Here is a 23,121-nt window from a genome sequence, read left to right on the forward strand (position 1 = left end):
CTTTCCCTCCTATCTACCCAAAACATCAGGGACTGTAGTTCTTCTCCCTCACCGCCTCTCCAACTCTCCAAATACTGTCATGACCATACCCCAAAGCCAAAAAGACCCTCCCAACAGGGTCCCTTGCTGTCTCTGCATAAGTGACAGCTGAATTATCCCAGAGCGCAGCCCCCACCAAGAGACTCCTGTGTTCTACCTAGTAAAGAAATCACTTTTCCTGGTTCATCCCATGCCAATAAATGACAATGATTTCGTATCTAAAACGTTTCAATTACATTTCTTTTTTCCCTGATAAGTAAGGATTGTAGATGCTTCAATGGGTCATCATGAGGACAAATTTTAGCTATCAGGAAAACCACTTCCTACCTCCATGAGTTAATATTGCCTCCAAACTGTCACTTTGAATGCATATTGTTTATTCCATTAAAATGCATGAACTCCATATAGTGTAGCATGAAGAAATGGGTAGCAATTCCTAAAAGTGATGGATGCATCATGATTATTACACATTACGGAACTGGCTAACCACACCCAGGGGTCATCCCCAAATGGTATTTATTAAGGATCCATAGTCCACACTGCACGGCAAAAACAGCCATCGCTCCGTCCAGCTCCTATGTATTCCACCGCACAAGCCTCTTGAGAGGATGGGTGGTTCTCTGCTATTGAAAAAGTTTGTAACTGTCAAAACAAGAAACTGACTTGGTTACAGTCAGAGACTTGTCATGCCAGCACCAAGCCAAAGCCAGAACATACAATAAAAAGAAAAGTTCTGTCAATTTTTCCGGAAAGTCTGTTTCTACGCATCGCCCATATATCCAGCCAATTCAAAAGGGACGGAAAGTGAAAATTCCCTGCTGTACGGCAGCCAATCCAGCCAGTGGATTTCCTTTTCTAACTTTATTTTTTTAATGTCCTGTAGACTCATCGTAAATCATTTCCAATCTAATTCTCCGGCTTCCCAATTTTAACCGTCGGCCTTATTTAAAGAATGGCCTCTATATTTAACAGATTCCATATCCATTCTGAGAGCTAGTAAGTTAAAAAAGAAGATGTCCTTCCAAAAGCCACCCTCCCCTTCCACGTGACTCTTCAAGCCATCTGCATTCAACAGACTGACTGCCTCACCTGGCCAACACGCAGAAGGCACAGGTGACTTGCCACTCACGGGGGAAGGGGAGCCTCCTGCCCATGGCACAGCTCTCCTTCTGGGTGTCAGACGAAACGTTTGACAGGCATTCTCTCAACCCAACCCAACAGGCATCATTTCTCCACCGACAGAAAGCAGAAGAATTCAAAAACACACGAGCGCGGGCTATCCGCCAACGAGAACCCAAATCCAAGGTCTGCCCCAGCGTTTTCCCTTGAACCTGGAGATGATGGTGTCTTTTACTCAAATCGAAAACTAAATGAAGTTTCCCTCAAGCACAAGGAGCAGCTGACACTTCAGTTGCTTTCAAGGGTCCTCAGGGGAGGAAAAAAAAGGAAGAAGGGTGGAGGGGGAGAGCCATGGCAGTTAGAACAAATTAACAACATATAATAAAAGTGCCATAAACATGGGGCATGCATAATAAATCTCATCAAGTCCACAAGGCGGCCAGATAAAAATGATTAACGGCCACTATCCTTGAGAAGAAAAGAAAAATTTCGCCGCCTGTTATCCATCACAGCTAATGATCTCACCCGGAATCTAACGGGCAGGCCAAGCAATCTCCGTAGGAACACACCGGAGCCCGCGGGATGGCCGGGCCACTTCCTGTTTGATTTTCTGAGAAATCGGGAAAACAAGCATGTCAGAGGTACTTCTGAATTCAAGGTGTGGCTCTGTGGGGATGTGAACAGAGATGCTCAAGGTGTTCATCTCCATCAACTGATGATTTTTTAAGAGACATCTCATCCGTGGGTATGACTAGCATGGAAAGGCCAGGTACGTGGAGGCCCTGTTCAAAGGCTGGTCACTGGGGAGCGTGCCCCTTTCCTGACTCTGATATGGAACAAACTCAGGGAGGCCTCAGCAATCAGGAATGCAGACGCTCAACCTGAAGGCGTGGCTATCAACCTCACCTAAATAAAGCAGGGAAATCGAGGGTACCCACACAGCAGGGTACATGGCTGACAGAAGCCACCCAGCCACCTTACAGAAGGGGGTTCTGCTGATACAGCACCTCAGCCTGGCAGGTGGCAGGTCCGAGGCTGCTCTACCCTGCAAGTCCTGAGACAGGGAGAGTCACTGTGGAGAGGAATCACACCTTGACATGCTTAAAAAAAAAAAAAGCTAAAATAAACTGAAAAAAAAAAAAAACCTGAAGAGGTTCAAATGAACAAACTCCTTATTCCTCAAAAGGAAAACAAAGAGCTCTCAGAAACATCTCTTCCGAGAGACGTAATAGAACATGGGTAAATTATAACAATTAAAAACCATTAAAGATAGAATAATTGAGAATACCTGTTTGGGTAACAATGACTTTCTTGAATCCCTCATAACAGAGGCTCTATTTTTAATCAGTCTTTTTGCAAAACCTTGCATAATTTAACAATAATTGTGGATTTTTAATTTTTATACATCCACAAGAACATAAAGTGAAAACCATAAATTATATACCAACTCCAGCTGTTAAATGTTGGCATTTTGTCTTTAAAAAAAAAAAAGATTAAGTTCAAAAATCTGTTTCCTTAAAGCAAGGAAATGTGGGAAAGGGCCGCGGTGCCAGTGGAAACCTTCAGCAGCAGAAAGCTCACGCTGTGGTTTCTTGCCGAGGCAGCAAACTCTGCTGAAAGAGAAGGTGTTGCCAACTCAAATACTGTTTGCTTTCACACCCAAGAACAAACTGTGTGCACGGGAAGGCAGGAAGGGCTCGGAGCAGCTGGAGGGGACTGCAGCAAGGTATCGTTGGTGTCAGAGCTACTGTATGCGGGCTCTCGCTCCCCATCGGCACATCAGCAGCGAGCAAAAGAGCACAGTGCTTCCCCTCGCATGCCACCAGACCCCCACCAGAGCCAGGCGCAGGTCGAAATCTCCTTTCTCCAAGTCAAGAAACCAAGGGATTTTTCAGGGAAAAAAAAAAAAAAGAAAAAAACAGGAAAGAATAAAAATCACCCAGACACATGCAGCACGTGTTCCCTGGTGTGATTTCAAGGGCCACTGAGGCCCAGGTCCAGGTGGAGATATGAGGAATGTCCATACCCCCCATGCACCCCGACGCCTCCATGAGCAGAAAGTGCAGGGAGGTGCTCACTGCAGCCCTGTACGCCAAAGGCAGGGGGCTCTGCCAAAGCCAAGAGCATACTGTTAGGCTGCCGCCTGCATACAGGCCTGTGTCCTAGGTGGGCACTGTCCAGGATGTGCCCAGGGACTCAGCAATCCTACAGGAGGGGCAAGCACCCCCTCACAAAGAGCCAACCTCATCCCACAAGGGCATTCTATAGAAGTTTCTAGAAAACAAAGGGTACCTTCTTGTTGGGATGAAGTCCCAAGTCAAAACTGGTGAGAAAGAAAGACCTTCAAATTCCCTTTGTTCACACTGCTCTGAAACAGATAAACCCCGTGCAGGGCCACGCAGGTGGGAAGAGAAGCGCCCCCTACCCCCCTGAGAGGCGAAACCCTGTCTCCCCACGCCCCACCCACAACACGTCCAGTGTTGATCATGGCCTGATATCTGAAGGAAGAATCCTTTCCAAGTAGAAAAATCAAGTGGTTTGGTCAAAACTCCCATGTTCCAGCGAAGTCTCCCCCACCCCCTGAACTCTGTCACTTAAATGCTCACAGAAATACCATGGACCCACAAGTCATGCATGAAGGAAACGGTGACTCTGAGCAAATGGAAGATGTAAATATTCTCACCTCGGGTAATCATGTGTGCTGACAGCAAAAAAATATCACATATTTCCAATTCGAGATTGGACCTGGTAAGTTTTCAACATGAAGAGTCAACTTTATTGACTTCCTCTGGTTTAAAATTAGAAACCTTTTTCTTACTGTCTTAACCACTCATGCTGAATGCCCCCACCACAAAAAGTTCTATGGTTTATACCCAGGTTGGAAAATCTGTCCATTGAGACAAAGACCACCTTTCTTCCCAAATAAAAAAGAGTGTACGAATTTGCCTCCTGTTCCCCCTAGATACAAGCACGTGGCCAATTCTCCCGGCCTCCGACATGATTGATGGGACTCGGGTCCTCTCTGTCAACCCTGCCTACCTTGTCTGGTCGCTGGTGGAAACCAGGAAGCCAGAGGCAGGCACTTCGATCTTCCACGTGTGCGGCCTGAATTCTCCAATGCTAGATTGCTGCCAATGTCCTTGCAGCCAACGGTAAACAGGCCACAAGGTTCAAGTTAACTGCGGAGCGTTACTACGCTGAACATCTGGTCATGAATGAACGGATTGCCCACTGACGCTCCGCACTGGGCAGCTGATGAAAAATTCAACATTTTCCCTTGTTGGCACAGTTGTTTTGGAGAATTCTCTAGAGCTTCCTGAATTATATTAAGAAAATTTCACTGCAGCAATCTATATTTGTGGGAACAGCTGGTGTTGAGAGGGATCTGCTGCTCTCTCTCCGTGCCGGGGGACCTCATGTTGGATCAGGACACTTTTACTACATTTGTCCTTGAAAACTTAGCCTTCGCTCGGAGGTACTGGGGGAAAGCAGTTGGCAGGAGAGACAGCTCACGGTGGCTGAATTCCGCTCAGACAAACATCTTATTTTAGGATGAAAATTCCGTTGCCCAGTTAGCAGGGCATGAAGATCAAAACCAGCTCAGGAGGAAGAGCTGCCTCAGGGTTTCCTTCAGAACAGACACCCAAACACTAACCAAAGCTGTTTGGGGCTCAGAAATCAGATTCGTCTCATCAGCACTATATGTTGTCTGAACATTTTCAGTGGAAAAATCATAGCCCTTCAGAGAACAAGGAGATGGGATGTGTCCAAACAGGGCTTTTGTTTTTTGTTTTGTTTTGTAAGCACATAACTGATGACACTCCACAGACCCTTTTATTAAACCCAAGGTTGACAGGATTAGTGTACATCAGATGTGCTACTGCGGCAGCTCTGACACAGGTCACGGTGACAGAGGTGTGTGGTGTGTGGCACTGTTTAAGGAAAGATGCTCTCTGAAAATATGACAAGGAGAGCTTCAAGGAATTAACTTGTTAATGGATATATGTGATATATTATTATTCTTTTTTTGTTTTTAAAAAAAGGAAGTGGTAAACTTAAGTCAAGCTAAATTTAGGCTATTATCTATGCTGCATAAATTTCACTTCTGTGTATAAATGCTAACTTGCATATTTCTCCATGGTAACTAAACTATGATTAAAACAACAGTGAAACCAGCCTTTAAAGCCACCTGTTTAACTAGGAACAACCTAATTTACAAAAATACTTAAACTTTGGAAATTTCATGGGCATCCAGATCATGCTTCTCCCAGCAGAAAGCTCAGTGCTCCATGAACATATAATTGCGACGTCGTTGGCCTGGGTCGTAATCATTCTTTTTTTAACTAGTGTAATTTTTTCATGTATTGTTCACTGTAACATAAGTGGTGTTTAAGATTATAAAGAATAAGACTCTAATAACTCTTTCCAAAAAGGAAGTTATTTCACTGCTTGGAAGGGATTAATTTACCTAGAAAGTATCTTCACATTTTACAAAGAGAACTCATGAAAGAAGGGAGGAAATTCCAAATCGAAATGACTATTTGAGATGGCGAGCCACATTCAAACCAATTTTTTTTTTATTGAGTTAGCCTTGTAATTTACTAATGAAGAAATGGGCTATTTTATTGGTGAAATTAAAGAAATTATTATAATATGTCCAAGAATAGTAAAAATGTAGGTATAAGCAATATTTTCTTATTTAATTATAAAACATAAAAGTAGATTTGAATGTGAATCATTCTGAAACCGAAGCATTAGGTTTAGAATTTAAATACTGAAAACCCCTTGAAGTTGAAAGATAATCATAATAGGTCAGAGGTTTGGTGTGAAAATCATGACTCATATTCATGACACATATTCAGAAATGCCTCATACTAAAACTTTATTATAATCAAAAATTGATCCTCAGGTGTTTTTTTTTTTTTCTTTTTGTCTACTGGTCTTACCATGATGTAATGTCTAAGGCCACATTTCACACTGTTAAGTAATGATGACTGTATAAAACTCATGATAAAAAAAAAAAAACTCATAAAATGTCACCGTTTATAATTTTATGTATACTTGGGTCTCTAACATCACGTACATTTACGCAGTAGATGCTAATTAGATAACAATGGTATTACTAGAATGTCTATAAAACCTGCCTTTAAAACCAAATTCTGTTAAAAATAGTCTTTTCAAGCTGACTTAGCCCATTTCCAGGGTCATATTTAAAATAATTAGCGCCACTGCTAGTAAATGTTATCATAAAACTAAAAAATGATTCTTAAGCAGAATGCAAAATTCTCTAAAACCTAACAATGAAGGCTTCCAGGATTCTGAGGCCATCTTCCCAAAGGGTGTCTATAGAATCCCAGAAGGGTTGGGATTTTGAGACTCTGCTTTCCCAGAGCCACTTACAGGGCTCCTGAAAATTAACCTCATCCAATGGCACTGACAGACCCCAGGACCCCATCCAGTGCTACAACGCAAATGTCCTGCTAGGCAGCAGACAGAAACGAAAGCCTACCCCTGGCCCCAGAAATATCAACAGTGCACCATGAACTTCTACCAGGTCACCAGCCCCAAGGACAGCAGGTCCACTGCTCATGTCCACCAGCTTCAATCCCAGGCCATCAGCACGTGCTGGCGGAGGCCCAGTGTTTGTGTAAGAATACACGCGAATCCTCTCGAAAGACAGGTTTTGAAAATGAATCACCTTTTAAGGCTCTGCCTCGGAGCTGGGCCAGCAAGGCCATGAGGCCCAGAGGAAGGAATCCCACAGACAGCTTGTTCTACCATCCCAGACCCCCATCGAATGTCAGCCGGGCTCCCCAGGAGTGCGTGGCAGGACCTGAGGAAGTCCAGGGGACCAGGGCAGCTCCACTCACCCTGAATATGCTCGCCATGTTTCTCTAAAAGTGATACAACGTCTGTTTAATGCATAATTTTTTTTAAACAATTAAAGTACTGGGTGTTTTAGGAGATAAAAATTGAAGAGCTGAAGGCTTCCGAATGGGGGTGTTCCTCATCTGGCAGCTCCGCACCCTGTCTCATCTCACGAAACTGAATTCGCATCCAAGACCAAGGCCTGGTGTAGGGATGCAGGACCAAAGGCCTTCTCCCATAAGCTCGGGGGACTTCAATTCCAGTGCTCCCTCCAGCAGTGGCCTCTTAATTAGAAAAGTGACCTGGATAATGTGGGAAAATCCCCAGCTTCCACAACTGGTATTATTGAGGGGTCATATTTAAAATAATTAGCGCCACTGAGGCTGTAACTGCAGATTACTTGGAACTCCACGCTCAGGACCTGGGGTTGTGGGCAGCAGCGTCTCCTCATGACTGCAACATGAACACCTCCCAGCCCTCACCTGGCTGCCCGGCTCCTGCCATTCAGACCCCAGCTCCAAGGCTGCCTCCCTTCACTCCGCATAGTGCTGTTCTGTCTTGCTGGCTTCGTATCCGCACCCCCCTGGGATACTGAATCTCCATCGTCACCGCCACCACATGGGTGCATGTTCACGAGTATCCTGTGCATCCTAACCTTGCACCAAAAAGAGTTTTATAGTAAATATTTTTAAGTAGTAACAGTATATTTTAAAAAAATAAAAGCTTCATGTAATGGTTACATCCCACTTTATTTTGCAAAAAAAAAAAAAAAAAAGTGACATAAAATCTCTGATAATTATGCAGTGGACTAAGGAATGCCCACAGCAGGAGGGGTCTGGGCCCCTTGTTAGGGGTCACGCACTCCCAGTACTGAACCACCACGTGGCACACAGAGAGTCCTCAACCAATGATTGCTCAATGAACAAATGAATCATATCCACATCACAACAGTCCCCAATAATGTACCCTTCCTCCCCAGGAACGGGGAATCCTTTCATATGTTTTGCAATTTCCCGTGTGAATGGGGAGGAGGGAGCTTTAGCTATGAATGACTGGGCCACATTAAAATGTGTCTTAAATGCTCTGCAGGAGAGAGGTTGGATCCTTTAAAAGACATATCCAGCAAGAGGCATCTTTGAAACACGAAAAAAAAAATTACACAATGCAGACTTCAGTTATAGGGATCCTCTCCCTGTTAATTTTAACCCACATGAAGCGGAAAGTGCAGGGGGGCAGCCAGGGCCTCAGTGAGGAGGAAGGGGTGAGCAGAGACCTAGAGTTCAGTAGACCTTGAACTCTGGTCACTTCCAGAACTTGAGGGCTAGGGCAGTAGGGCATGGTAAGAGCCCTGCCACTCCCAGGGAGGGACAAGCACAGGCAGCGGGAGCCTTGGCCACCTGAAATGCAGAGCCCAGTGGCCGCATTGATGCCTTGCAGTTACTGGGTGCTCAGGCCTAAGCCAGGGTCCCAGGAAGCCCATTCTATGCAGGTCCCTTTGATCTTGCCCTCAAGCTTTGGAGGCGCACACGCTGTCATGCCCCTACTTGCTAAATGAGGAGACTGGGCTGGCAGAGGTGAAGCCACTGCCCAGTAGCAAAGCCAGGTCTCTGTCCAGGAAGTCCAGGAGGACAGCTCTTAGGAGCCAGGTCAGGCATGATGAGCCAAGGCAGGAACCTGCCAGGAGCACAGGAAAGGGGCGTCCGTCATGAAAGCCTACACCCGATTCCAGGACAGGGAGAAAGCCTGGTGCATGCACCAGCCTGCCCACACCATCTGTGGGGCGCAGTGCAGATCGAAAATTCAAGACCCCTAGTTCAGAATTCTTCAGAAGGCAGAGGTGGCAAGAGCGCGGCCCCACAGCAAGCGTGGGCCCCTGGAGCTCGGAGCCTGGTGGACTGGGCAGGTCTCACGCCCACAGAGACAGGCTGCTTCTGAGAGGTGCCTTTCTTTGGAACTTCACCCACTGTTTTCAGTTGGCTCATCTCTTTGTGAGGTTCAACCCGTGAGTCATAAAGGGCACATTTCTAAATGAAAGACATGGGGGGGGTTGGGGCAGCACCTCCGGGATCCCTGCTCTGGACTGTCTGAGGGCTGGGGACGAGCCATCAAGTGGCAGTCCCCGGAACTGCACGGCGAGCACCCAAGAGGCATAGACTTGATGGGGAGGCAGGGTCCAGCCAGACTCCCAAGCTCCAAAGTGCACATCGGGGGTGGCAGAGGGGCAGAGGAGCCATCCCAACAGCACAGTCTGCCCCCCCCCCCCNAGCACTTTGTCTTCCTGCCAAAACTCCTCCTTTATCTAGCTTACATCTTCATGATGAGATAGGAAATCACGCATTACGGTGGTGACAAACAATTGTAATCATGTCATTAGTAGCCATTTAGTCTACAAAGGTGCTCGGAAAGGAAATATAATGCACGATAAGAAATATAGGAGAATACATTGATCACAGCTCTAATCCGCTTTTACTTCATGAGTGTAAAAGGCTGGCATAATTCACGGGCACAGCAGGCAGTAATGCATACCACTTTATGAACTATACCGCTATTTTATTCCCCTATCTACTTAAAAATAAAAAAGCATTTAATAGCTTGATTTAGACATAAAAGTTATTTGTGATGCCTCACTGATTATAATATTTATTTTTCAACTTGGTAGAAATGACTTTTTTGTGGTAGGAAAGAAACTGGAGTTATTTGGGTTTGGAAAATGTAACCACCATAAATGTGTGTGTGTGTGCGTATGCACATACATGCACACACATGTGGGTATGCATGTGTGGGTCTATGCACAGGTCTGTGCACATGGGTACAAATACAGCACACGTATTCCACAAGGCATCAGACTCCTTTATCATAGGTCCTTCTCTANCCCCCCCCCCAGTGTGGACAGGCACTTACGGCTCGGGAGGCTTCACCTGGACGGGTCTGGTAGTGCCGAGAGCCATCCTGGGTGCCGGGGTCTCGGTACGCAGGATTCTCTGATTCATCCAACAAATGCATCTCTATGTGCATTATGAGCTAGGTGACAGGACAGGCCCTAGGGCCAGTTTCTGCCTCTCTGGAACTTACAGACTGGACACAGGAAAACAAAAACTGAACCAGCTGCGTGACAAGTCTGCATGTACGAAGTGCACATGGCCACCGAAGCCATCAGGCCTGCAGGACAGGACGAGGACACACTGTCACTGTCCTCACGGAGTTCACCTAGAGACCACGATGGCTTGGTGTCTGATTCACACCACCTGAAAGACCTTTCCTACCCACAGCACAGGCAGCAGCCGATGCCCTGCGCAGTCGAGAGTCCTGTACTGCTCACTCCCCACCCTGCCCTGTGACCCACACCAGGGGAAACCCGAGTGCTCCTCTTTCTTTCATCCTCCACCAAAAGCTCAAAGACACTTTCCAAACGATTCAGAGTGTCTATCACTCCCGGGTCTTCACGTTATCGCAGCAGAGCTTTGAGTGTGCAAACACTATTAACACCAGAACCCATGCCTCTCGCCTGAGCAGCCTCTCCCGCGCCTGACTGCATGTGTGTCCAGCCATGTGCACGGTACCCGTCAGCAGCGCCTGAGTGGCGGCTCGTCTCCACTGGATGCTGATTTCTTTGAATTCTCATACTAACCTCTCTCTCTTTTTAAAGCATGGCTGGGATTTTCCCCTCTTTGAAACCTGACAGAAACACGAGATATTTCGGTTCTTGCTATGAAGCAGGGAGCATGTAGAAAATATCCCGGGCATGCTTGGGTCTCATCCATGGCCTCCGAACACCTCCTTGGCTGGGACAAGCTAATACGAACCCTGCTCACCCTGTTTAAATTCCAACATAAAATTTGTCCACAACAATAAAATATGTGTCTCATTTGTCATGCTTCCCTGAGCAACTGTGTCACTCACACCAAGAGCCAGGGGCTGGGTAAGCAGCGCCACTGTGCTCCCATTCCACATCACTCAATTGAGCCTTCTGTAGAAAAGCTTTTAACAACCACATCTGGCCTCTAATAAATCACAGCACTTTGTCTTCCTGCCAAAACTCCTCCTTTATCATAGGTCCTTCTCTAACAGCATCCCAACTAGTGAAGAAAAAAATGGCTAGAAAACAGATTTAAGAAAAGGTACCTACCTACTATCCCACCAGCTCCCCCATGCACTCTAGAAATAAGGAATTCAGGCAGAGCCCACCTAAGCAACCATGTGCGTGTTCTGAAAGCTCCAACACCCTGTGCATTTCTCCAAACTCCATAACTTCTGCCCAATGCAGGAGACCACAGCCCGGCTTCCACCCAGGCAGAATCACTAATGGCCTAGGGAGAAGGAGGGGGACCAATCCTTTGACAACCCACAAGCTTCTGCCAGGTAGCAGGACAAGGGCCCCTCCACTACACCATGACCATGGAGATGCACAGAGACAGAGAAGCCAGGGGATCCAGGCCATGAGGCAAAACCCTAAGAGGGTGGGGTGTGGAGCTTTCACTCCTAATATCACTTGCCCCCTCTGCACCCACCTTAACTGTCCCGGGCACTCGCTACAGCAGACCCTACAGAGAGGACACGCCATGAGTCACCAAAAAATTCTCCCCTTTGCTAGTTGGATAAAAACCCAGCAAGTAACTACTACAATATCATTTGTTCACCTGAAGATAATGACAGTGCAGTCAAACAACAAGTTGAAATGGTACCGCAGACGCTGAAGCCAACAAGGGTGATGTCAGCGCGTCCCACCATGGTCAGAAGATGCAAAAACTCACTAAAAACTACATAGGCTTCCGCTGTCCACCCGACTGGGAGGATTTGGGGGCTGAATTCATTCTTAAAATATTTTTGCCAAGTACATGAAATGGATTATGTTCCTGCCACCAATAATGAGGTAGATCTTACCCATGTCAGTCCCAGAGGTTGGAGGGACATCAATTAAACTATTTTCAAAAACTTCATAAACTCAATCTAAAAGTCAGATGATTGACTGAGGTATTTCTCAGGTTCACATTTTCTAACTAATTCATAATTTTTGCCTCATGTTTACCTTTATCTGGATGCAAAACCTCAGATTTTCAGAAGGTCCTTGGGAAGTAAAAGAGACAGATTTTTTTTTTTGTCCTTTTTTTACCCAAAAGGTTTGTTTAAAAAGAAAACAAACTAGCCAGGTGCAGGGGTGCACGCCTATAATCCCAGGAACTTGGGAGGCAGAGGCAAGAGGGTGGCAAGTTCAAGAGCAGCCTGGGCAACTTAGTGAGGTCCTAACCAACTTGATAAGACTGTGTCTCAAAACAGAAAATAAAAAAACAAATTTGAAAAGGGATGGGAACATACCTCAGAGGCAAAGCACCTTGGATTCAAATCTCAGTGCCAAAAAAAGAAAGAAAGAAAAAATTCAAATGTCCCCGTATCAGTAACATACATTGAAAAATAAGAGGAAGTCTTACGTATAGCCAATCTACTTGGGTAGGAATTAGAAAGTAGTTCTTATAGACAAAAGCAAAAAATAAAATCACAATAAAAACCAGCATTCAGAGAACATATAAGGAGAGAAGCCTGAATTTTGTAGACACAGAAGGGTCTGTGGCCACCAGTATGGTTGTGTGGTCATGGGTGTGCCTCACGTCCAAAGAGGGGGTCTTCCTACTCAAAAAAACTTTGGCATTTAGATCTTTATTTTAAAAAAAGAGCTTATCTGAGACACACTTCTCTAGCTACACGTCAAAGAACCTATGTGCACCCACTTTGTCTGCATTGATCAATCCCCTGCACACCGACCCCTGCACCCTAACAGCTCCAAGGATCAGAAAGGTCTTTGAAAATGAGCTGAGACTGGAAACTGCCATTCTCAGGCCTTCGAGCAGACAGGATGGCCTTCACCGGCCACCTTGGGAGCCCTCTGCTCTGGGTTGATGCCCTCCTTCTCCAAGTCTCCTTAGGACCTGCAGCCAAGAGGAGGCTCTGTCTACTGTGTCCATGGAGGGACACTGCTCCTCTAGGGCACCCAGGCAGGTGATGCCACCTTTGCAGGGCCCAGTACATTGATCTGGGACACAGTTACGCTTGACTCCCAGCTCCTGTCCTGCCCTGAGGCTACTACTCAGGAATCCAGGCCTTCCTTACCTGGTGGGGTGACAGGCTGACTGAATGCACCCAACCAGCCTGGCAAGTCTAGTTCTGGGCGTTTAATCTAAAGGAACTTCCGTGCAGGAAGTTTATTGCAGTAAGTAACAACAACGATAAATGTCCACGCACAGTGGGATGACTACTACACCTCACTGTCCAGGACACAATCCCGCACAGACTCCGGGCTGGGTGAGCGCGACCCAGAACGCTGACCTGCACCTCCTCCTACAGAACGGTTAATTAGGAAGCAGAAGGCAGCCAGGAGGGTTTGCTCCTGTTAGTAAACCAGACTCTCAAAAGATGTTACCTAAGTCAGTGAGCAAAATTGGATGGGACAAGGTGCCCAAACTCCCGATGGCATTTAATTCTGAGGAGTGTGAAGAAAAAAGGCAAAAGGGACCTTGAATCTGGAAGGACGGGGTCAGTGTTCGCACGGACTCCTCCCGGGCAGAGGGACTTGCACTGGACCTTTTACAGGTCTGGGGCTCTCTGCCCGCGCTAGATCCCGCCAACTGAGTTCTGCAGATGGTTTGAAAATCAATCAAGGAGGCCGACTTGTGACACAGCCTAGGGCCTGTATCTTCCTTATTAGATAAGAGATTTTATAGGCAAAGCCAAATCAGCTTCTCAAAAGAGAAAGTTGGGTTGTTTTGTCTTGGTTTTGATGGAAATATCCCACATCATCGGACAACTAGGAACAAAGAAGCTGGACCTCCTCCAAGTCACAAAACCCTCGCCTGTGGACACGTGGCCTCCACGTCGCCCCATCGGATGGAGGGACCACAGAGTGTTTGTGATTCCAGCGAGGAGAATGAGACACCAAAAGACAAAAAGCTCAACTCCGATGTCTTAAAAAATAAAACACAGGGCTCACCCCTGCCAGCCTCCAGCTTCATGGCCACTAAGTGGCTAAGAGACCAAAGGCCAAACACAGGAGGACAGTTCCAAGATTTGGACTGGGATTAGAGAAGGAATATCGGCATGATAGAGACAGGCCCCACTTCTGGAAGAGTCCATGTCACTCCAATAAAGGGAAAGGACACAAAAGAATGGCAGAACTCCAAGTGCGATAAAAAATGCCCATCGGAAAGATGCTCTGTGAGGAGGAGAGTACTGCTAAGACGATCCAATCCAATCTTAGCATCTACTCTCAGTGACACTGACCCCCATGCTATTGCTAAAAAACAAATGACATTCTGGCAATGCCCTATGGACAGCTACCTTCCAGGAGGGCCCAGGCGTCGGGACCCCAGGGGGCACCAGGTTATTTCTCTCGGAAGCAGGACTTGGTGTTAGATCGGATATTAACTTGTTTCCCAAGAATTACAGGGCCAAAGTGCAGATTTTCTTAGTGACACTTGACCAGGTTTCTGAAAATGTTGTACAAAGGCCATTAAATAGAAAAAAAGAAACATAATTGTTGACTTTAAATACGCAGGCAAAAGTCACAGTAAATAACAATAATTTGCCTGGAATATTGTTCCATACAGCATTTCACAGAAATCCAGCATACAATTTGCGAGAAAGTGCAGGCAAATTAATTGTATACTTTCACCTTTTCTTCTCAACTCACATATGAGAAGAATAACATTTTACCCCATGCAGGGAAGCCCTACAGGCTGCATAGGGTTCTGAAAAGAAACTAATCAATAGTATCAACTGAACCTGAGATTAGATTAAATGGCAGACAGAGGTGAACAGCCTATGACTGCTAAGAGCCGTCATTCCCAGGGCTTTCAACCTCCTCTTTCCTGATGGCAGGCAACGGGACAATATGGTCTGTCCTGCAGAGATGGAATCCGGTGGGAAATGCCACTCCCACCCTGGGGGCTGACGCTGGTAATGGTTTCTGCAGCCTCCAAAGACACCAATCCCGCAAGCAGTGCCAGTTTCCACGTCCACATACATCTTCCTGGAGACCCCTGCGTGGAGATATCCCCAGGACCCGGCAAAGCAGGCTCGGCCCTGACCCAGAGCAAGACTCAGTGGGCACGTCTGGCTGCCTTGCTTTTCGCGTGAAACTGGACCAGCCGCTGGACTCTCCCAGATGGCCTCCTCCATACAAGGCAGGTTGAGCAACAGGAACGGTTGTGAATTCCTGGTAGGTCAAGCAGCCAGGCGGTGTGCCTATGGCCTCTGCAGGAATCTAGAATGCTCTACCATGCAGCACCACGAGAAGAGCAAAACCAGGAGCACCGTGGGTCGTGCAGCCGCCACAGGAGATACACATTCCCGTTCACCTACCTGGAACACACACCTGACAGGAGCTCACACCTCTGCCTGTTGCAGACGGGACCTCTGGGTAGGAGAATGACCTGCCCAGCCTGCCAGTGGACAAGGCACATGCTGGGGGCGAACAGGGGTGAGGGAGCCAGTCTCACAAGAGGCCAAAGCTGAGGCCCGGAACAAGTGCTCTTCATCCCAGCTGTCCTGTGGAACCATCTGGGAAGCTCAGACATTTCTACTGTCCAGGTCACCCTCCAGGCCCATTGAATTGGCACACCTTGGCCGGGCGTCTGCGTCCTCTAAAAGCTTTCTGAGCCATTTCAACCTGCATCCGTGTCAGAACAGCTGTCTCCATCTCCACACAGACCAGGAACTGGGGCCCTCCCCAGTGTATCAGCTTCCCCTTGCTGCTGTAACAAATTACCACCAACTTTACGGGTTAAAACCACACACATCCTATCTTGGAGTTCTGGGGGTACCAAGTCTGCAGTGGGTCTCTGTGGGCTAATTTGGAGGCTGGTACTGCATCCAGGGAAAGAACCGGTTTCCTGCATTTTCCCGGCTTCTGGAGGGTGTCTGAGTTCCTGAGCTCAGGGTTCCATTCCTCCATTTCTTGTTTTCAAAGCCCTGGTCCTCTTCATGCCGCCAGCCACTCGGCTCTCTCTTGAGCCTCTGTCTTCTGCTAAGGACCCTTGTGATTCCACTGGGGCCACTCAGGTCACCCTGGACATTCCCATTCTCAAAGCCAGGTGACAAGCAACCTCAATTGCCCCTTGCCACCCAATATGGCACAGTCCCAGATTCTAGGGGTGACGTGCAGACTTCTTTGGGGGTGCCATTCTGCCACACCTGATAATTCTGCCTCCAGGTCAGAATCACGGGCAAGGGGACGCATCCTGAAGGTGACTGTGAAGTGGATCTTGGTAGACGGGCCTCCGGCTTGCTCCGCCATCTCCTGGGGTGTGCATTATCAGACGCCGTAGCTCAGGTACCTACAGCAATGTGTGGAGCACAGGCAGGGCCCAGAGGCATCTGCAGGAGGAAGGACCCTGCCCGTCCCACCCACCTGGACATTTCCGTCTGCTGCACCCTGGTGCTCCACAAGGACAGAGAACCAGCACCGCTTCTCATTGGACAGTCACAGGAGAGAGCTCTGCTTGCTTCTAAATGCAGCAGCTCTGCTCTGCTCCGGCATTAGGAATGACATGCCACCCATTCTCTCAGTCACACACACACACCTGCATCTAATTTTGCAAGAGTTTGGAAGTAATATGTCCTATAACTTGAATCGTCTTTGCCAGTGGCCACCACAAAAACAAATTATTTTCGGTGGGGTGTGTTTCACTGAGTTTGTACGTGGGGATGTTTTTCTGAGTTTGGGGGAGTGGGGGAGGAGGGGACACTTATTTTTAAAAAATCATGCTTCTAATCCTTAAAAAGACTAAAATAGTTTCCTCCTTTCATAACCTGTCATCACGCATGTTTTTCTAAAATTAAACACATATGGCTCAAGCCAGAGTTACATTATGCACCATATTATGTAATTATCTTTTCAATTTATTACTCCTCAAAATAGAAAAAGATTAGCCCATGTTTCTTAAGTCTGAGTAAACATATGGCCCGAGGATTGTAAATGACATCCTATCTTTAAAAGAAGTTCCAAGACTACACAACACACAATACTGCTTTTGGAACAGCTCGATGTGGGATGAGGATTGTGAGAGAGAGAACTTCCAGAGTGTGCATGTGCGTGCGTACATCTTCTTGCTTTCCGGCCATGTCTTTGACGCCGTGAAACATCCCTGCTGGTAGATCATAAACAGCTCAACAGTAAGGACCAAGAAATTCTCCATTTCAGTATTTCCTATTAGGCTACTGCACTTGGGTCTGGTTTAATTCATGAGGAAAAGGTTCCCAGGCATCTGGGTGTTCATAAAAGAGTGATCTGTCCCGGCGACTCATGGGGCCTGCTGCTACTCCTCCAGCAGGCTGTGCACACACCACGCTCCATCTCCCTGGGGACTTACGCCCTCCTTTGAGGTCCTGTACTTGATCATTGTCCTTTCTTCCTCGTCAGGGGGAGCTCCATCGAGCAGGAGCAGCGTGGCCTCCAAAGACTCCCTTCCTGCAGCTACCTTGAACATGATCCTGGGGGTTTCTGCAGAGGGTGGCGTGGGCAGAATCTGAAGCACCGTTTTCTTCAGGGGGGTTGGACTCTGAAGACTTTTCATTTGCCACAGGTAGAAATCTTGGCACAGGGCTGCCCAGCATCAAGGAAACGTTTCAGGAGGCTCAAGTCCATTGGATGGTTCAGAAATGAAATACGGTACCTGGGCCTCTGCTGCCCTTCTGCTTCCCTTAACTAACTGGCGAGGATGGTTTAAAAATAATAATAATAACTTTTTAAGGAAAGGGACTTGAAAACCGGCTGATGGGGCTGGCCCAGATCCCTTACCACGCACCCGTCACCATGCACAGGATCTTAAAACGCGCTGTGCTCTGAGTGTCTGGCAGGAAATCGTGGATTCCAGAAGACTCTTCCTCAGGCAAATGTAATTCTCAATGGGTCAGCTACAAAGCCATGCAGCTACAAAGCAAAACGCAAGAACCAAGTGTCTAACCGGGTGTGGTGGCACCCAGCTATGATCCCAGCCACTCTGGAGGCTAGGGCAGGAGGATGGCAAGTTGGAGACCAGCCTCAGAAACTTAGCCAAGACCTTATCTCCATAAGAAAAAAAAAAAAAAAAAAGTTGGGGATGAGGCTCAATGGGAGAGCGTCCCAAGGTTCCATTCTCAATATCAGAACAAGAAACGAAGACAGAGGCATACATCTGATAACGTTTTCCTGATCAGAGTGGAACCTCTCCGATGAGGCTGTTGATATCCAAGGTGGACACCTGGAGATCATGATGGTCATCCTCCCTATTTGTGCCACAGGGATAGGCAGGGGCAGGGGCCAGGTTCTCAGTGACTCCTGATTGTTCCACACTACCACAGGTGCAGTCTAGTGTCTAGTTGTTAGGGCGAGACCACAGCTCAGCAGAAATAACCCACTAGATCAGCTGGGAAAAGACGTAGCATAGAGGCCACCTCGAGGCCAATCCTTTGGGCTGTGTTCTCTGTTACTGAATCTCTGCATCCAGAAGGTCCACGCCCAGGGAGCCTGCACCTCGGACTTGTGTTCCCCAGAGACGTCGAGGGCCATGCAACCAGGAAGGAGGACGGAACCTCACCCTCTCAGGAACCACAGGCCCTTCTTCTTCACAGCAGGCTCTCCCTGGGGACCTTGTGCTTCCTGTTCTCTTTCAGAACGCTCCTCCTTTGGGTATCCCCAAGGCCCGCTGTCCAATCTTCTTTCATGTTCCTGGTGAAAGCAGCCATCGCTCTTGCTGGCCTTTCCCCTGTACTCTACCTTCTGTGTTTCCTGGGCACCACTTACCCAGGGGACACATCACACCCTGGTCCGCCTCCTGTGTCGGCCTCCTGTCTCAGATACACGTCACACCCCGTGTTGGCCTCCTCTCTCAGATGCACATCACACCCTGTGTCCGCCTCCTGTCTCCGACAGCTCTGCAAGCTCCGGGATGGGCTTGGTCCACTGCAGTTTTCCAGGCATGTGAAGCAGAACCCAGAGGGTGGGCAGCAGTCAGGAGGGACTGGACGAACACACGAACAAGTAAAGAGCAAGGAACAGTGAGCTTGCTCATCCAGAAGCCCGGGAACTCCACAGAGGGTGGCAGGCGGCAGGCAAGCTGTCCGGTCCACGGCAACAGTCACGGAGAGGCCACCCAGTGTCACTATGAAGACAGGCCTGCTCTCAGGGTCACCTCAACAGAAAGACAGCGTGGGCTGTTCTGAGGTGGGCAGCAAGAAACTTGTCAACAAAACGGGAACAGCTGCCCAGCCCAAGGGCCACATCACAGGCCCTGTCCCTGAAAACAGGTGGCCTGTGAGATATTGTGCCTCCAGAGACCTCAGGTCCTTGACCTGTGAAACACTGGCCCCCCCAGAGTCAGGGGACCCACAACAAGGCATTTGGACACGCACTGAGGCTCCTTGGAGCCCACATGACAGTGATTTTCTGTTTCAAAAATGTAAATAATGACAAGGACAGAAAGAGGGCTCTGAGATGCTGTTGATCTTAAACGTGTTACTGAATTAATCGCACACAATTTTCTAAAAGTAAAAGAATTTTAAAAAAGGTACAGGTCTCCCTCAATACCTGTGGGGGCTGGTCCCAGAACACCCCATAGGTACCAACCCCTGCAAGTGCTCAAGTGGCGTAGATAAAAAGGCGTGGCATGCCCACCTCCCAGGGACTTTACACTCTAAGTCACTATGAGAAGACTCAGGCTCCCCAGGACAAAGCGTGTTCTCCTGCATTATTCAGGGGACAGCGGCCAAGAGAAGGCTCGTATGTGGTCGGTACAAACACGCTTTTCCAATCCATGGTCACTGGACGCTGGCTATGGAGCCCATGCTTACGAGTGACAGGCTTGCAAAAAGTTGCTTCAAATCTGAGCTTTTTACAGTGATTACACATTTCAGGTGGTGTACTATTTTTCTTTCAAAATGTCTGCAATCTCAACAAAAGGTGGTGTGTGTCATGCCACAGCTGACCTCCCTCACGAGACTCTGTTCTTTCCGTCCACCCAAGGAGGCGCCTCTGCTTGAGCAGCGAGATGGTCACCGGACAGGTTTGGAATCTCCCCATGCGCCTGAGTCCATGCCTCCGGTGCCCTCCCAGATGTTGTGCTTCTAATGTCCCTGAGACACACATCATGAAGAATCTGGGCACCACCAAGAACAAGGCTGTTCCGTGATGCTCACCTGCCCAAAGCTGAAAGGAGCATCATGGTTTTGTCCTTTACAGAGAAAAAAAGCAACAAATGTCTTTTCCCAGGACAAACATTTATTGCTCAACTTTTCTTCAGAAGTGCCCGCACCTGCCCATTCTTCTTCTCACGTGGAAAACCCACGGCAGATACACCTTCCCTAGCGAGCGGCTGCATGAGGAGCTGGCGAGGCAACCGAGGAGCCCTCCACTCCAAGAGGTGCAGGTGAAAGACGGAACACACCAAATGCACTCTCAAAGAAAATAATAAAAAGGGCTGCGGACGTAGCTCAGTGCGTAAGGACCCCCATGGTGGGTTCCAGGACCCTCCACCCAGAGACCAACCTCTGTGAGTGCCCCAGTCCTTTATATAAAATGGTGCAGCAGTTGAATACAACCCAGGTGCTTTACACTTTAAATGCCATTTGATTCCCGGTACCAAAAACACACAACAAAACATCTCTTCTCAGAAGGATCCAATGTGACTTTTTTTTCTTAATCCCTATGTATTCAGTATCTGTGGTTATACATCAAGATGACCCAACATGAAGAACCATCTTAGATTGGACGGATTCGTGCAGTTTTCGGGTGTGTGCTCCAGTTCCCCCTCCAGAGGACATTCACCTATCCTCTGGAGGAGTCACTCACAGGAGGCTGAGTGCTTTTTGCCACTCTTCCTGACCCCTTGATACTGGCAGGTGGCAGGGAAGGTCCACTACAGAGAACAATGTATAAAAATGGGCATCAACAAAGCCTTCCCTCAGGGTGGCAGGACAAGCGGGCACCACCACCTTCCATTAGCATGAGGGACAGCTCAGCTCTGGCACCACCTCTGCTGCTAGGAGCTCTGGTCCTGGGCAAGTCACCTGGTCTCCACCAGCCAGCATCTCTGCTCCAACGAGCACTGCTGGATGGTGAGCGGGAACCCCAATATCTACCCCCATCAGGAGAGAGGGGGACCCCTCTTCCCCACTTCCCACTCCAATCTTTAAAATGACCTCTGTTTCCTGGACAAATAGTTCTTTCTCTTCATGGATAATCTGCTCAAAGTCCTTGGGACCTTCCCCAAGAGGGGCGAGTTTCATGGCTCAGAGAAACGTGGTCTTTGCGCCTGGGCACCAACCTGGGAGCCACTGGGCAAGTTACTCGACATCTCTCAGCCTGAACTACAACTCCACGAGGGCTCCAGGTCACTCTGAACCAAACCACCTTAGCAATCATAGTGCGGAGCTCACAGGGTGAGCCGGGGGACAAACTTATAGGGCTCAGACACCTGTGGTATTCAGGGACATGTGCTGTTCACAGGGGCCCCGTGCTGCCTCTGCTGTGATCCCACTCGAGGCTGACTCTTCGTGGTATGAACAGCACAGCAATCTGACCAACATGGGAGGGACCTGGGACTGGACGTGAAGCCAGAGGCCACCACAAATGGGGTCTTGGACATTCAGGACACCCTTCGAAGTGAAGGTTAACCAAGAGGGACGAGCTGTTCTCAGTATTTTAAACCAAATCCCCTGTTTGTGTAAGCAGACCCAGGAGAAGCAGAAAGAAACTTGACCTTCACACAGAGGTTGCAACCCCAACATGGGCTCATCCCGCCATCTTGTGAACCTCCACGCTTTACCATTTCACCGGGCACCAGCATAACTCACAATGTCCATCATTTAAAACAACAACAACAAAAATAGATGGGGGGAATAAGCACACTTGAGGTTGAATGTGTTTGTCTAATTAAAAATATTTATTGTCCTGCTTAATTTAGGCTAACCGGCTGCAGAATTAATTTGCTTGTGCAGATACTTAGTAAGAATAAAAAACTAAAGTAGGAATTGAATAGGTGCTTTGTCTCCCGGGACTCAGGAATGAGGGCCCACGTTCACAGGGCTCTGTTCTTTTGAAACTATGGAAAGAAGAGAGGGACGAAGCAAACAACTGAACAGGCAGAGCCCAGGACTGGCCCACGGGCGATTCAGCTCATGAAAGAGCACACAAAGACCCACAGCAGGAAGGAGCTGGTTAAATTAACCAAGCTTCCTCCAGGGCACTTGCCCTGCGGACCTCAGAGGTGTGGCATGCACCCTTGCAGATGGAGGATGAGCCCCACGCACCTGCACTGTCCCTCCAGGGTTGTTTGGTCTCAGTCTTCCCTCCCTCCCCGATCTCCCTGCTAATGCTTTAGGACCAAAGTGTCCCAGCACCCAGCCCGACTGAGAGGCCCATCAACGGCTCACCCGCTGCCACCTGTGGACACTAGGCTCCAGTCCTACCGTATCGCGATGCATCGACTCTGGGTTTTGGTGCACAGCGGAGTAAGTTCCATGACATATTTTTAAAGGGAAAAAGCACTCTGCCCGACAGCAAGAGCAGCCTGACCTCACTGACAAAAATGCACATGGGTGTGTGTGCTCAATGCCTAGCAGAACACAATAGGCGGAAATACCACAAAACATTGCTAGAAACTACTTTTATATCTTCCCCCCTCGTTACCTATAGACTTTTTTTTTTTTTCTTTTCATTTTTTGGAGCAATAGGGAAGGAAACCAGGAAACCAGTAGAAGAATCCGTGCCAGGTAGCAAGGTGTGGGACAGAAGGAAATGCTGGGAGCCATCGGCACCTCCCTCCAGCTGGTGGCTCTGTGCAAAGCTACAGGTTACACCTGCTCCTGGGAGCCAGGGTCCCAAGGGCACAGAAGCATCAGAGAAGCAGCCCAGTCCTCAGTCCAGCTGGGCCCAGAGCACTGAATACCAGGTCAAGGACCTTCTCAATTTCCAGGGGCCTCCCTGGGGCTGTCCGAGGAACGCACAGGGGATTTCCTGTCTGCAGGCTGTTTGGCCCCTGTCACACAAAACCCAGCACATCAGGTTTCCCACGCACAGGCGGGACAGTCCACTGTCCTCCGCATCCACACCCAACTCAGAACCCTGCTCTG

At 48.2% G+C, this 23,121-nt stretch overlaps 1 protein-coding gene across 7 annotated transcripts in view; it reads right to left on the bottom strand.

Annotated features, from left to right (window-relative positions):
* The window catches only part of Foxp1 (forkhead box P1), a 616,519-nt gene that overhangs the window by 360,012 nt on the left and 233,386 nt on the right, over positions 1–23,121 (bottom strand). The gene's annotated exons all lie outside the window — the stretch shown is intronic.

Source organism: Marmota marmota, unplaced genomic scaffold (assembly GCF_001458135.2).
Source record: "Marmota marmota marmota unplaced genomic scaffold, marMar, whole genome shotgun sequence".
NCBI lineage: Eukaryota > Metazoa > Chordata > Mammalia > Rodentia > Sciuridae > Marmota > Marmota marmota.